Source organism: Dermacentor silvarum, chromosome 1 (assembly GCF_013339745.2).
Source record: "Dermacentor silvarum isolate Dsil-2018 chromosome 1, BIME_Dsil_1.4, whole genome shotgun sequence".
Classification (NCBI taxonomy): Eukaryota; Metazoa; Arthropoda; class Arachnida; order Ixodida; family Ixodidae; genus Dermacentor; species Dermacentor silvarum.
The window spans coordinates 74,304,186-74,320,928 of record NC_051154.1 but is presented as its reverse complement, the minus strand read 5'-3'; positions in this window follow the sequence as shown (position 1 = coordinate 74,320,928).

Sequence of the window (16,743 nt, the reverse complement as noted above, 5' to 3'; positions counted from 1 at the left end):
TGCAGAAATGTGGACAGCTTGCTGTTTCGTTAACGGCCTATGAGTCGAAACGCGATACGTCAGCTGCTTCGCTTCCTTCCAGTACGCTGATTTACTGCTGTATTTTGATCGTGAGTGAATTCTTTAGCTAGCCAGAGTGTTTTCAGTTGCGACAGCGAGGATACCTATAAAGGAAACATATACAAACAGCCCGAAAACCGCCATATTTTCGTTTATGAAAACGTTTATGGCCCCATGTGTTAAAATTATGCGATCAGTTGAATGGAGTTTTCGGGTTAATAAATGAGTGCCGCAGGGGTAAAGCCTCGGCAACTCAGAAACCCGACAATACAAAGGCGAGCGTCAGTGGTCCTCCAGAGATTTCTACAAGTGCGAAATACTGTTGGAAATTATTCGTTACTGCTTGTACCACCCAGTGAAAGCTGTATGTGTTTCGCTTGGACTTATATTGCGTTCCTTTCTGTGCCTGAATCCATGAGCCTTTCTGTGACCTGCCTTCGTGTTTTCGATTTTAACGCGTTTGTGTCAGCTGACTTTACGTTTCAGTGCGTTTTATGTGATCTCTGTTGTGAGCTTTCCTCCGTGCATTTATGTCACCTGACTTCAAGTCTGACTTTTTCTTTCTTGTTACCTTTCTTTTGTTCACTGCCGGCTCACTTTTTCATATTTATTATGTATCCGTTCTATATTAAAAGGAGTAGTCGGCGCCTAGTTAATATCGTCTATTTAAAAAAAATTGCAATTGATGTTTGTTTCACTCCATTCATCGAACCATTATTTCGACCCAACCACACTCTGTGCACAATCGCCAACCGCGAAGAGCATGAATTATCTTTCACGTCGTTATCGCTAACCTCTTCTGCCAGGCTGAAGATTGGGTATGACATTTGGTTTTCGAATAAAACCCGGCTTTTCCCGATTTTTCTTGACCGTTCTTGCGAAAATATCGTTAAATTGATACTAAAGACAACAGCTACTAAATCGGTTATCGATTGATAGCTGACTTTTTTTCAATAACATCTTTTCGCAGACTCCACTTGCTAATAACGCGTCGGCTAGCTGTATACCTGAGCTTAGAGACTATACAACATACACGCTTGGCGTGCATAGGTGTACACATTCAAGCAGTGTGCGTTTTTTCGCATCCCACGCTGTACACTGCGAGGCAGCCATCTCCGTGTACGACGCTGAGAAGCGTCGAAAGAGAGCACCTGAATTCTATAGAATAACTTAAAGAACGATGCCTGCTGGCACCTGGCCATGGCGGAATGCTTGCGTGACCCTCATGCTTTTGTAGTCTCCATCTGTAGCTCTACATATTCGCCATTTTTCCGAACGACTGGACAGCGGGCTCATTCATTCATTGGCCGGTTCGCATCGCTCACGCTTTCGATGCGAACCTCCGGACCCACATTAACTTTACTGCGCCAAAAGAAAAAGAGAAAAAAAGAAGAAATGCTTTTGGTATGCCCTGGCAGGGTTTCAAAGTTATTGCACCAGACTCGGCGCAGTGACTTCGTTACTAAACAGGGGGCACGTATTGCGACAAAAGTGGACGTAGACTGTCAATGTGGCCGCAGCTGACCCGCTTACTTCCGACGCGATGGCGGCCGGTATGTCAAATTGCATTTCTGATCCAACGAGTTGCGACACACGTACACGCCCTCGGATGCGTTGAAATCGTGTGCCTTGCGAAACATCGTTCGAACTTAAGGCACGAAGAACGAGGCAAAAAATTTCATTATAGGAACGCAGGAAAAGGAAGATCGCGAAAATTGTTTAGGCTGTCCATAATAGAATGCCCGTGGCAACGTGGGGATGTATGGCCTTACACTTCTTGCTGAATATCGATCTGCATACTTGAAACAACCTGTCTCAAAGGCTGTGGACCACTGTTAGACCAAACTAAGTATCGTGTTTACTCGAATGTAGGCCGATACCCCCCCCCCCCCCCCCCCCACACACACACACACACAGACACACTTTTCTTCTTCTTAATAATGTACGAAGGTCGAAGATCACCTTAGGTTCGAGGATACGGTGCGGTCACAACCGCCAGACGCTGTCGGTGGCAGAAAGGTCGATGCCATGAGGTGAAAAAAGATGTTGCCGATTGTATCAGATAAAGGGAAGTGGGACTGTCCTTAACGACCGAGATCATACAGGCGAAGGAGGTATCAAACGTTCAGGGCGTCGTTCTGTACAAGTTCAGTATAAAGGAAGGGGGGGGGGGGGGGTTCTTTATTGAAAGCAATATGGATTTTTAAAAAAAAAGTCGCAGTTTCACCCGAAAGGCGAAGCATTGATTGCCATAGCAAACTAGTGGACAGCTATACGAATTAGGAATAGTAGTTTTATCGGCCGTATAAACTTGTAAACATATAGGCATGCTAACTAAATTTACAAGCATAGTGTCACGCGCGCACAGGCAAACATGCACGCATCTCACTCGATGACCGCGGAAACTCTCTTGTCAAAACGCTGTAGTGAGTAAGCGCGTCAGCAGCAGCGAGCGAATTGCCCTTGGTCTCGCCGCTCGCATCAACGCGAACTAAGCCGCTAAAACACAGCGCAGGGAGGAAGGACTATGCCCTCGCCGCAGATGGCCCTCAAGATACAGCTGCTCGGGCGGGAGCGCACTCGCCGTGGTTGCTTAGTGGCTATGGCGTTGCGCTGCTAAACACGAGGTCGCGGGATCGAATCCCGGCCACGGCGGCCGCATTTCATTGGGGGGCGAAATGCGAAAACACCCGTGTATAGTTAGATTTAGGTGCACGTTAAAGAACCCCAGGTGGTCCATTATATTCCGGAGTCCCCACTACGGCATGGCTCATAATCAGATCGTGGTTTTGGCACGTAAAACCCCATAATTTTTTTTCGCGCGGGAGCGCCCGGCGTAGTACGCGGCCTCCCCCCTCCCTGCCCTCCCCCCCGGAGCCTTGCGGCCCGGCAGGCGCGCGAGTTCGCTCGGGCGGCGCGTAGTAAATCATTAAATTGATATCGCAATAGAAAAATCATGAGCCATTCCACTCTGTGAAGGTGGATGACCAGCGAAGCTGTTTAGCACACGACACAGAGGTGACACAGAATGGGGAGGCCGCTTACAGTCCGGACTCCCGAGGAGCAACGCGTCTACTAAGAGCGACGCAGGAACAGAGACGAGAATGCAATCGTCGCCGGGAGTGCGCACTACACGCGGCCTCCCCATAACGACGAGATAAATGAAATTCAAAATGAATAACGGCATCGTGTCTTATATACGTACGCGGGCGACGGCGCCGCTGCCCCGGGAGAGCGGCAGGAAACTGGGCACGCAAGCGGTTGGAACACCGATGATGAGAGGGTGGTGAGAACGTAGACATGGTCGACGCGGGTCGGCCTTTAGGGCTAATATGCGATCGTAGCACACGACACAGAGGTGCGCCTCCACCTTGCACAGCGGTACCAGCGTGTGACCGTAGATGCCGTCATCGTTGGTGCTGTGGGTTCGTGGGATCCCAAGAACGACGACATCATGCGACGGATTTGTTCGCGATCCTACCTTAAGCTTTTCAATAAGCTGGTGGTGAGTGAGGTGATCACCGCATCCCGGGAGATTTACCACCATCACGTCGCTCACCGTTAGTTGATGCATCAGCTGTTGACTCGACCTTCATCACTGGTCAATGACGTCAGCCTGTTAGGTCCTGATCGGACTGTTCTCTGCGGACTGTTCTGTAATGTGTGGACATTTTCACATTTTCGTGTATTTTGACCCTTTCCTTCTTCCCTTCATGCCTTTTTTATTTTCCTTTCCCTTCGTATTTTGCTTTAACATGGGAATAAAAACCTCTGTTGTTGCCGTTGTTCATCGGACCTCTTTGGGTGCCAGGTGTGACAAGGGCGCGTTGCAGGTCCCAAAGCCCACCACCAGGAGTCCACAGGGGTATGTGTAATTGCGCTTGGACCCTTTCTGCACTATCACCAGGATCGGCCCACATTTTGCACACGCACGCGAACAATGCACGGAAGCTTAGCCATAAACAGCTTCGCTGTAAAATCAGTATAGGGGGGGGGGGGGGGGGGGGCAGAGTAGCAGTGTGGTGCTAGCAGGCCATGCTAGCCGAATATTTGCAACATATACTGCCAATTTTGCAGGAAGGGCACATACATGAGCGATACATGAGTACGTACATGACTAATACATGAGCAATACACATCCAGTACGCACATACATGAGCAATACGCGCGCTAGTGCATAATCAACCAAGTAATGTATCATTGAAGTTATGTAGTATAGCTACGAACATAAAAATACATTTGAAAAAAATACAGAGGACAATTAAGGGTAGGCTACAAGAACTAACAAGAGTGAAAGTAATTCTCATTAATATTAACGGAGAAAAAAATATTGCATTGCGCACAGGTGTTCCTCGTACAAGCGTAAGAAGTTATTTAATGACGAAGTGCTAGTTAATTATGCAGGCAATTTATTCCATTCTATAATTGCTAATGGAAAGAATGAGTACCTAAAATAACGTTTAAGTGATACTCTTTTAGTGCTTGATGAAGTTTATGTCGAGTGCATCTATTTTCAGGTTTACTCAAGTACGTGGTGCTGTCTATATTAAACATGTTATTTAATAGTTGGTAGATAATTTTTTTTTCATGCGAGTTTAGCACGGTTTTGTAGCGTAAGCAGTCCTGCTGAGTTACTTAGTTCTGATGGTGAATAAATAATCTAGTACTTGTTAAACATTAATCTTATTGCTTTCCTATGAACTCCCTCTAGTCTGTTGGTTAATGTCTTAGTATACGGGAACCAAACAAAATTAGCATATTGAAGTACAGGTTTAACGAATGTATTATAAGGTAAAAATTTTACATCTGGTGTAGCGAGTGCCATCTGAGGCCATCTGATATTACCAACCCTATGTATTTATGTTTATTGACTGTCTTCAGTGGGATGTTTTTCACTGCGTATGAGAAGTCCGATACATGTAGCCTCCTAGTTACATGCATGAGGACTGATGTATTAGAGTTAATTAAAGCTCATCTGCCAGATGCTACACCATTTAGATTCTAGTTGTAATGCATTGTTTAGAGCTTCATGTTCTTCCCGAGAGCTGATTTAGCGATATAAATTACAATCGTTCGCAAAAAGCCTGATATTGACATTTATATTGCTAGGTAGGTTGTTAATAAAGATTAGGAATAATATAGGAGCTAGCACACTGCTTTGGGGTTCACCTGAAGTAACCTTGACTGTACTAGAGCTTCCATGATTTACTTCTACATATTGCTTTCGATCTGATAAAGAATTATTAATCCAGTCAGTAACGAGGACTTTGCCTAATGTTGATTCAAGTTTCCTTAATAATATTGTGTGAGATAACAAATCAAATGCTTTTCACAATTCCAAAAATAAGGTTTGTTGAATTCTGATGGTCTATGGTCAGGGTTATGTCGTGTATTGATTCGATAAGCAAGCTGTATGACAGTTGACATACACTGGCGAAATCCGCGTTGAATTAGGGACAAGATACAGTGTTGTTCCAGAAAAGCAGTTATGTGTTTGAAGATAATATGCTCAAGCATTTTGCATACCGTGCTTGTTAAAGAAATATGTCGATAGCTGCATGCTTCTGATTCGCTTCCACGTTTGTGAATGGGCATTACCTTAGCTGTTTTCCAATCTGCAGGAGGCGTGCCTGTTGATAAAGATTTGTTAAACATGATGCACAGGTATTTACTTACCCATTCGCTTTATCTGCTTGGAAATCCATTGGGTATATTGATCACGCAGACACGTTCTCCTTGGAAACTGGCCTACACAAACAGCGCGAGCCGCCCTGACGTTCACTCTTTGCAACACTAGAACGGACAAAAAAACTATAAACATTCTATAGAACGGACAAAAAGAAACTGTATTTAAACGCATCGGTACGGTGGCGAAAAGTGGACATATTCAACTTATGGTGATGTCTGGTGGTTGTAAGTCTAGCGGGTGCGATGTATTTGCTACGCAGGGGAATCGTGGGGAGTAAATTAGAGTATAAAGAAACGTCAAAGATTCAACGTGACGACGAGAAGAGAGACTGGTAAGTTGAAGACTAAGAGGATGGGAACTGGGTGAAAAATACCTGTCAAAGCGACGGTAAATGAAGCGTACAGCTTTCTTCTGGGCAGATTCCATTTTCTTGATGTCGGATGTTTTGTATGGGTTCCATACGACAGAGCCATACTCCAGTATTGGACGAACCAGCGTTTTGTAAGTGAGGAGTCGTGTGCTAAGTGGGGCTGAACGTAATGTGCGTTGCAAGTAGCCTAACCTTCTAAGCGCACGGTTGCACATGAGTTCGATGTGATGCGACCAAGATAAATCCTGAGTGAATAGAAGACCTAGATATTTATACTGGGAAACATTTCTTAGAGGGCAGTCATTAAACGAATAGGTAAATCGAGGAGGAAAAGAACGTTTGGTAAATGACATAGATACAGTTTTCCGGAAATTGATTTGCATCTGCCAAGTCTCACACCATGATTGAAATGATGCAAATGAATCATTAAGGATAATGTGATCATGAGGAGTTTTAACCGTATGGTACAAAACACAATCATCTGCGTACATGCGGATTTTAACAGGAATATTGCTTGGCAGATCATTTATGAGAATCAGAAACAGAAGCGGACCTAATATTGAGCCTTGAGGTTCGCCAGACGTTACACTGCAAGTGGAGGATTGAGAAGACCTAAAGAGTACGTACTGAGACCGATTGGATAAAAAAGAAGAAATTCAGTTAACTAATGCTTGGTTGTTAAGAATAACAGTGAGCATTTTCAACAGTTTGCAGTGTGACACAGTGTCGAAAGCTTTTGAGAAATCTATAAATATTGCGTCGATTTGATCACCTGCATCGAGGGCCTGGATGATATCATGAGTGAATTCACTGTGCTGGGTTGTGGTGCTAAATCCGCGTCGAAAACCGTGTTGAGCATCCGATAAAACATTATTGGACTCTAGAAATTCTATGCTATGTTTGTAAATTATGTGGTCAAGTATTTTACAAGAATGAGATGTGATAGAGATGTATCTGTAGTTCAGTAAGGACTGCTTATTCCCGGATTTGAATAGTGGAAGAATTTTAGCCGATTTCCAGACAAAAGGGACAACAGACGTCGAGAGAGATTTCTGAAAAATAACAGTTAAATATCTGCTATTCCATAAAGAGTATCTAATGAGGAATGCATTGTCTTTATTGTTGGGACTACCTTTCTTTTTCGGATCTAGTTTTAAAATCAAATTCAGCACACCCTGGTTCGAAACAACAATGTCGTTAATAGAACTATGCGTCTGCTCTATAAAAGGAGGAACAACGGAGTTATCGAGCGTAAAAACAGATTTAAAGTAACTATTAAATGCGTTTGCAATCATAGCAGTATCACTTGTAACTGTGTTGTTTATTTCAAAAGTATCAGTGTTAGATTCCTTTGCCAGAACAGAGCTCCAAAATTTACCTGGATTATTTCTAAGCAAACCTGGAAGTGTTACCTGGAAGTAAAAATCCCGAGCAGCATTAGTTTTGCTTCGAAGTTTCTCCTTAAGAGCAATGAATTGTGCAGTAAGAACAGAATCACCAGTGCGTTTAGCACGCCGCAAACGTCCAAGTCGTCGCGACAGGTGCAAAATTTCCCGTGTGATCCAAGGCAGCTCTGAATTCGTCTTTTTCGTTTTTAACGGTACAAAACGCGTGATGCACAATGTAACAAGATCAGTAAAAAAATTTTTAAAGTATCGACATCGTCAAAAAGACTAATCGCTTCAAACTGGCTAAAGGAGGCGCTGAATGTATCAATTATACCCACATCATCAGCATGGCTCATATCGCGGAAAGTAGAATAAATATATCGGGTCCTCGGCGCAGGACAAGAAATGGATGCAAATACCGCTTTATGATCTGATATGCCATCAACAACAGCACATTCGTAACCATAATCGCAGACCCTGGGGCTGAAAAAGATGAGATCTAAAATCGCCGTGCCTCTTGTGACATCACTGACTATTTACTTTAAGCCGGTAGTCAGTAAAAAATTCAGTGCTTCTTTGTACAGTTGGGAATCATGGCCTAGCAGAGATAACGATGGCCAGTGTATATCGGGGACGTTAACATCACCCATGCATATTAGATTTGGTGAATGAAGTGCTACTTCTTGAATGAATGCACTCAAGGAAACCATTGGGTCTGCGATCAAGTTAGGTGGGCGGTAAAATGCACCAACAACAAAGGTCAATGACTCGAAATAAACTTTACACCAAACCGACTCACTTTGAGATGGAGCATCAAGCACAGAAAATTTTAAGTCGGAGTATAAATATAAGGCAACGCCACCGCCTCTACCTTCTGTTCTATCAGTTCTTATAACATTAAAGCCAGGTATAGCGTTACTTCGGCATTGCAAATTTCACTATGAAACCATGTTTCCGTGACTCCAATGATATGGGGGAAGTAGGACAAAGTTAATGACAAGAAATCAGGAAACTTGTTGACTAAACTTCTGGCGTTAATATTTACAATGCGGAGATTATCGGGAAAGTCACGTGGGCGTCAACGAGAATTAGAAGCAGTAGCTCAAGTAGACGCCCTTGTATCGCGATTACGAGACAGCACAATTGTGTTAGTCTGCGCGTCCCAATTGCAGCGCACGTTATCCATAAACACGTGGTCGTATACTATGCGCACGGAGGAGCCGCTGTTGCTGTAAGTTCTGGTTGCCTCCCATAGCTTTCCTCTGATAGATCGTACGCTGTCTGAATAGTCCTCATATATGCGTTGAGCGGAACCCTTCAGCTTAGGTGCATTTATAAGAATTTGAGCTTTGTCACGAAAATCCCGAAGTTTCAAAACAATGGGGTGGGAGCGGCCTGTGTTGCGTCTTCCGATACTATGACAGACGGACGAGGGCGAAGCGAGACGGTGCGTTGCGCGAAACTCGCACGAAACGGTTGCAGCGCGCAACCGTTGGCTTCGGCTGCGGTGGGACGATTTGTGGCAACTCCATGCAGTTTGCAGAATGTAGCTCAAATGCAGCCCATCAGCATGATCATCAGCCTATGTTTATGTCCACTGCAGGACGAAGGCCTCTCTCCCTGCGATCTCCAATTACCCCTGTCTTGCGCTAGCTGATTCCAACTTGCGCCTGCGAATTTTCTAACTTCATCACTCCACCTAGTTTTCTGTCGTCCTCGACTGCGCTTCCCTTCTCTTGGTATCCATTCTGTCACTCTAATGGTCCACCGGTTATCCATCCTACGCATTGCATGGCCTGCCCAGCTCCACTTTTTCCGCTTAATGTCAACTAGAATATCGGCTATCTCTGTTTGTTCTCTGATCCACACCGCTCTCTTCCTGTCTCTTAACGTTAGACCTAACATTTATCATTCCATCGCTCTTTGTGCGGTCCTTAACTTGTTCTCGAGCTTCTTTGTTAACCTCCAAGTTTCTGGCCCATATGTTAGCAACGGTAGTATGCAATGATTGTACACTTTCTTTTCAATGGCAGTGGTAATCACCCAGTCAGTATTTGGTAATGCCTGCCGTATGCACTCCAGCCCAATTTTATTCTATTATGAATTTATTTCTCATGATCAGGGTCCCCTGTGAGTAATTGACTTAGATAAACGTACTCCTTTACAGACTCTAGAGGCTGACCTGCGATCCTGAATTCTTGTTCCCTTGCCAGGCTATTGAACATTATCTTTGTCTTCTGCATATTAATCTTCAACCCCACTCTTACACTTTCTCGGTTAAGGTCCTCAATCATTTGCTGTAATTCGTCCCCATTGTTGCTGAATAGGACAATGTCATCTGCAAACCAAAGGTTGCTGAGATATTCGCCGTTGATTCTCACTCCTAAGCCTTCCCAGTCTAAGAGCTTGAATACTTCTTCTAAACATGCAATGAATAGCATTGGAGAGATTGTGTCTCCTTGCCTGACCCATTTCTTGATAGGTAACTTTCTACTTTTCTTGTGGAGAACCAAGGTTGCTGTGCAATACTTGTAGATATTTGTCAATATATTCACGTATGCATCCTGTACTCCTTGGTTACGTAATGCCTCTATGACTGCTGGTATCTCTACTGAATCAAATGCTTTTTCATAATTTATGAAAGCCATATAGAGAGGTTGATTGTACTCCGCAAATTTCTCTATTACCTGGTTGATGACATGGACATGATCCATCGTAGAATATCCCTTCCTGAAGCCAGCTTGTTCTCTTGGTTGGCTGAAGTCAAGGGTTGCCCTGATTCAATTTGAAATTACCTTGGCGAATATTTTATACAATACTGAGAGCAAGCTAATGGGTCTATAATTCTTCAATTCTTTAACGTCTCCCTTCTTATGGATTAGTATAATGTTGGCGTTCTTCCAGCTCTCTGGTACACTTGAAGTTGTGAGGCATTGCGTATAAAGGGTCGCAAGCTTTTCAAGCATGATATCTCCTCCACCTTTGATTAAATCTACTGTTATTCCATCTTCTCCAGCAGCTCTTCCCCTGGTCATGTCTTTCAAGGCCCTTCTAACTTAATCGCTAGTCATAGAAGGGGCCTCTGTATACTGTTCATGACTACTTCGAATGAAAGTAGCTTGGCTGCTCTGGGAACTGTACAGGTCAGTATAGAATTCTTCCGCGGCTTTTACTATGTCATCGAAATTGATGATATATTACCCTGCTTATCTTTCAGTGCATACATTTTGCCTTGTCCTATGCCTAGTTTTCTTCTCACTGATTTCATGCTGCGTCCATTTTTTACTGCTGCCTCAATCTTTTTCACGTTATAATTTGGGATATCTCTTACTTTATTCTTGTTGATCAGTTTCGACAGTTCAGCGAATTCTATATGACCTCTCGAGTTTGACACTTTCATGTTTTGCCGTTTCTTTATTAGGTATTGTGTTCCTTGGGAGAGCTTACCTACTGGTTGCCTTGGTGCCTTACCTCCCACTTCAATTGCTGCTCCGGAGATCAACCTAGTCATGGTTTCATTCAATACCTCTATGTTGTCTTTATCTTCCTGTTCTAAAGCTGCATATTTGTTTGCGAGCACCACCCTGAATTGGTGTGCTTTTACCCTTACTGCGTCTAGATTGGCCTGTTTCTTCTCGACTAATTTTATTCTTTCTTCAAATTGAGAGAAATCCTAGACCTCACTAACTAATTGTCACTGCACTTTACCCTACCTAACACTTCTACATCCTGCACTATGCTGGGATCGGCAGAGAGTATGAAATCAATTTCATTCCTTGTTTTTCCATTAGGGCTTTCCCAGATCCACTTCCTGTTGCTGCGCTTCCTGAAGAAGGTATTATTTATTCGGAGCCTATTTCTTTCCGCGAATTCTGCTAACATCTCTCCTGTATAGTGTTCCAGAATCGATGCCGTAGTTGCCAATTGCTTACTCGCCAACCTGCTTTTCCCCCACTTTTGCATTGAAGCCGCCCATGACTGCAGTATACTGAGTTTGCACCTTTTTCATTGCTAATTCAACATCTTCATAAAACTGTTCTATTTCTTCATCATCGTGACGGGAGGTTGGGGCGTAGGCTTGTACTACCTTCATTCTATACCTCCTATTAAGCTTTATTACGACGACAGCTCAATCCAGCTCAAATCCTGCTCAAATCCAGCGCCTAATGTAGCTCCAATTCTGCTCCAATCCTGCGCTTGTGTAGTTCAAATCCAATGCTAATGCAGCTCCACTAACGTGAAACCTGGGGAAGTGCGAAGCAGTGATGCGCCGCTGCAGGAGTAGAGCTGGAGGAAGGAGCAATCGATCGCTTGTGGGGTGGTAGCGCCCTCTCTTGCGCTGCGCTGGTACCAGTCTGACATTTCGTAACCGATTTTAACGAATTTCTGCTAATTAATGTGCGTAATGCTTGACTAATCCTGTTTTTTAAATGATTCTGAAGCATCTTAGTTTATTTTGAACCGGTTTTGATCAATTCTGCACTTGTTTTGACCCTGTTTTGAGCACATGTGCAGAGCGTGATCACGATGGACGCCGATAGCCCGGGCGCCTTAAGTGATTCGCACTTGAAACTATGTTTTTTTGGTCGGTTCACCCCTCAGGGAGTATCCACTGGTCTGGCAACATTGGCGTCAGGCAACGTAAAACGTGGTTGCGTCATTTGGTGGTTGCGCTGCAGCAGCAGAAAAGGTGTACAATTGTTGTTGTTTTTTTTTTCGTTGGGCAGCTTGCAGCTCGAGCACTGTGATTGCCGAAGTTGCATGGCATAGATATGCCATGAACGTGAATTAAATTTATTTATTTACTTACTTTAAAAAAATGTCTTACAGGCCCCTAGAAGCATTGCGTAAGGGAGGATATACAGGAAATGTCAAGGCTACATTGAATAAAAAAAAAAAAAACGGCAGCCGCAATGATATCATCCATATAATTTTTTTAATCTTTAAGAAAACAAGAAAAGGCAGGAAACACACTATACACATACGTACAAAACTATGTTACAATAAACGCAAGAAACAAATATTTTGAATAGTCAACGGAAAAATGAAATACACGGGCGTAACGCATACACTCATCCGACACACGGCAGTGAACACAAGCCAAACTAATTCTGTCTCAGAAAAAAATAAAATAGAATAAAAATTGCGTTCTGGGGTTCTACGCGCCAAAATTACGATATGATTATGAGACACACCGTAGTGGAGGATTAGAAATTAATTTTTACCACATGGGTTTCTGAAAAAAAATTAACAGAACGTAATATTATGCTATTAAAAAAGAGTTAGTTGCTAACATAGTATAACTACATTAGTTAAAATAAGCACACGAATAACGGATTCAAAAAAACAACACTAGAAGGAGACAAAAAGAAGAGAGAACTGCTAAGACGTATGATTATATTGTCGCGCGTGTTCTAGACAGACGACAACGACGATGGGGACATTAACGGACTCCGTCTTGGCAATCCCCGTAAATGGTATGCGCCAAAGTTTAGGTAACAAGACAAGACAAGACTCCGTCTAGTGGGTCAGTGGTATTCTTAGAGAACGAAGAAGACGTGTCTCTGTTCTGTTTTGTTTGAACAGGTTGTCCTGCTGTTCTTGAAGAACGTCTCCCTACGCGAACGGCCATCTACATAAAATCGCATGCGATATAATACATCGCCTCAACGAAATACCCCGCACCACGATAATTTGGACACCGGGACATGAAGGCGTCAGCGGAAACCATCGTGCACACACGATAGCCCGAGGTCACTGCAACCGGGCACTGCAAGAGACGCCAGAAGACCCAAGTCCAGACACACTACAAACTTACTACGATATACTGCAGCACTACCGCCTTTCGAGAAGAACGATGCCGCCACCCCACCCATCCCTCACCAGAGCTGAAGCCACGACCTGGAGGCAACTCCAGACCAACACCTATCCTCACCTCACGCTCCTTCACGCTATGTACCCCACCCTTTATCAGCCCCTTTGTCCTTTCTGTACAGAGCGAGCTACCCTCTACCACACCACATGGGCATGCCAAAATATCCCCAATAACTCCCCAAATCGAAACGCAACGCACGAGCAGTGGGAGATGGTGCTGACCAGCTCGGCACTGGAGGATCAGCGAAAGCTTATCGCCAGAGCCGAAAGTGCTGCCACCGCCGCTGGGGCCCTGGACTGAAGGCTCCACCCACCACGGAGATCGACGCTTCTCCGTGCCTCGTCAAAATAAAGTTTTGTCTCTCTCTCTCTCTCTCTCTCTCTCCCTGTCCTCTCTTGGCGTTGTACCGCGACAGTGGTGGCGGTGCTGGGTAACGATCTAATGTACAATATAGAGTCATATAGAGCCTGTTTCAAGGAGAGAGACAGACGCTTTATTTCTTAATAACTGTCGACCGTCGCTGTCAGAGTGTAGCTGAGTTCCCAGGAAGAGCAAATCGCGTAAATCAAGCCGGCAAGTGCTCAAGGCATGTCGACCTAGCACGAATTTTGAGGCTACAACCTGTGTCGAAACAGCGCTCACCGAACTTGCCGAGAAATGCATCGACATTTTGTTTATTTTCTAAGGTAGCCCTGCCGAAATACATAAAAGCAGGAGAACTTTATCGTTACGCCGGGCTTCTCCCAAACCGCAGATTTCTGCTGGAAGCCAGAATGAGACCAAACTGCCTGACTCGTACGTCCTGAAAAAAAAAAATGATGCCCCTTGTGGCGTATCTTGCCCCCAAACAATCAGCGTCATCTGTCTTGCTTGCGTTTCCTTTCTTGAAAACTCTGCGCTCGCGGCATTTCTGTCAAGAATGCTATGTCACGCTGATAACGCTCGTGCCGTTCGTGAAGTGGAAGTACCGCGTACGCAGCGTTCTAAGAAAGGAAAGGCACGCAAGACAGATGTAGATTATTGTTAGGAGACAGGATAAGCCCCCCGAAGGGGTGCAAACTTTTCTGAGCGCAGCTCTTATGCCACGTTCACACTAGCGGCGAAACACGCGCGGCGCGCCGCCGGCGGCTAGACGCGCGCCGCGAAAGCAGCCGCGAAACGGGTTTTTCTTGCCGCGGCATGGATCGCTCCTAGACCGATTTTTTGCGGTTTGCCGCGTGCCGCGAATGAAGGAGACCAATAAAAGCGGCCCGCTTCCGTGACGTGCGCGCGGGAAATGGTGCCATGCGGACCCGCCCGACCGCTTGTTTCTTGTTTCGCACTATCATCTGCACGCGTCAGCTCCCGGATAGTTCGAGAAGGGGAGAGGAGTCTAGTCTGTCACGTGATTGCCGCAGCGGCGCGCCGCCGGTTAGTGTGGCCTGTGGCCACCCTGCCGCTGCTGCGTTTTGCCGCCGGCGGCGCGCCGCGCGCGTTTTGCCGCTAGTGTGTACGTGCCATAAGGCGCCCGTTCGCGCAGCGCGCGTCGGCGGCGGCGGCGTAACCGAGCGAACCAGCACAGTGAAAGATGAAAAAGCGAACGCGGAGCGCAGCGGGGGATGAAAGACGTGAGGAGGAAAGCGGAGGAGGAGGGTATGGGGAAAGGGTGAGTAGAAAAGCGTAGTGCGGCGACGGTGGCTACGAGATGGCGCCAGAGTAGCGCGCGTCGTCTGGGAGGTCTGTCGGCGGCGGCTGCTGTGAATCGCGCCCACGCGTCACCCACGCGCTGGCTCTCGTGATCTCCCGATTAACGAGGCATTCGCGCCACACTTCGCTCCGTTTGCAGCGTGCTGCACGAGACAGATTGTCCGCGCCAGCCAATATATCACGAAAACACGTATAGAGTGCCGATTATCGTAATCGTCGGTAAAATTATTTAGGGTGGAAGATGAACTTCAGGGGAATAACGCGGATTCCATCGCCAGACGTGTCACTTAGGGAAAACGCCTCCATTACCGACCCGACCCAAACACACTTTCTCGCAACGTAGGGCACGATCAGCCATAACGACGCAAATCGAACGCATGGCAGCATGCGGCGGACGTCGCGAAACTCGAAACTATCATGCAGATATGCGCTGATGAGGCTACGATGGAGACAAACGAGAACAGAGCATCATTGTACGGAGATACAGCAGTGTACGACTTCAAAAAAGATACAGCGTATTGATAACTCCTTTCACAATGGGTCCCGAAGAACTGGAGGCTGTCCTCGAGTATGCTATGTACGTCAAGACAAACTATCCGCCCTGCAGAGAGAGAGAGAGGGAGAGAGAGCAGCTATCCACGTGAGCACAGACTCATCAGGCTGATGTCAGAGAATATATGAAACAACACAACGTGACTTCAACCATGCACGAAATCAAGAAAGAGTGCAGCAGCTACAACCAGAAGATCTCCATATACACCGGCTACCCCGTCAAGAAGAGATACCAGGATACGCACGACGAGGCGAAGCGAACACCTGGCTCGTACCGCTTCACAGAATGGCGACATGCCTGCTCGCCGCATTGTCCTGCGCAATGTGTCGTGTCGTATTCGAGGAGATGACAACGAATACGCCGGCGAGGAAATCCGCTATACGACCCACACAAAACCGTAAGAGAAGCACGCATGAAACGCAAGACAGCGATAGGAGCGAGCATAACACGCAATGAACTCAGGTTACCTCAGGGATTTCTGATGGACGGAAATATTTTACCACACTGCCTCTAAAAGGAATTTCCCCTGATGTCACGGGTGGTCGAAAGATTGAGGCACTACATCAGTAGAAAAAAAAAAAAAAAAAGAATATGCGGATCCGACGCACTGTGGGGTTCGACGTAAGCGAAGCTTTCTGTGCTGTTTACTTTCATTGCTCATAATTAGCGGTGATGTTGACTGCAAATGTTTAATTTCTTCAGCGTTTCGTGCAATACAAAAGTGGTGAGCTGATGGTAAATGTTACCTTGCGTGCACCACTGCTGTTTGTCTGCACAGTACACAGAAGACAAAGCGAGACGCGTTTGCTTGAGGCGCTGTTGTGCGCCATTGTTCATAACCTCCGAGAAGGTTAGCATTGTCATTCCCTTACACGGCACCTCGCATTGTGACAGAAATGTTAAAATTTAATTAAATTGTGGAGCTGTACGTGCCAAAACCTAAATCGGATTATGAGGCATGCCGTAGTGGCCGACTACGGATTAATTTTGACCCCGTGGGTTCCTTTAACGAGCACCTAAATCTAAGTACACGAGTGTTTTTGTATTTCGCCCCCGTGTAAATGTGGATCCCGCGGTCGGGATCGAACCGGCGACCTCAATCAATACCGTAGCCGCAAAGCT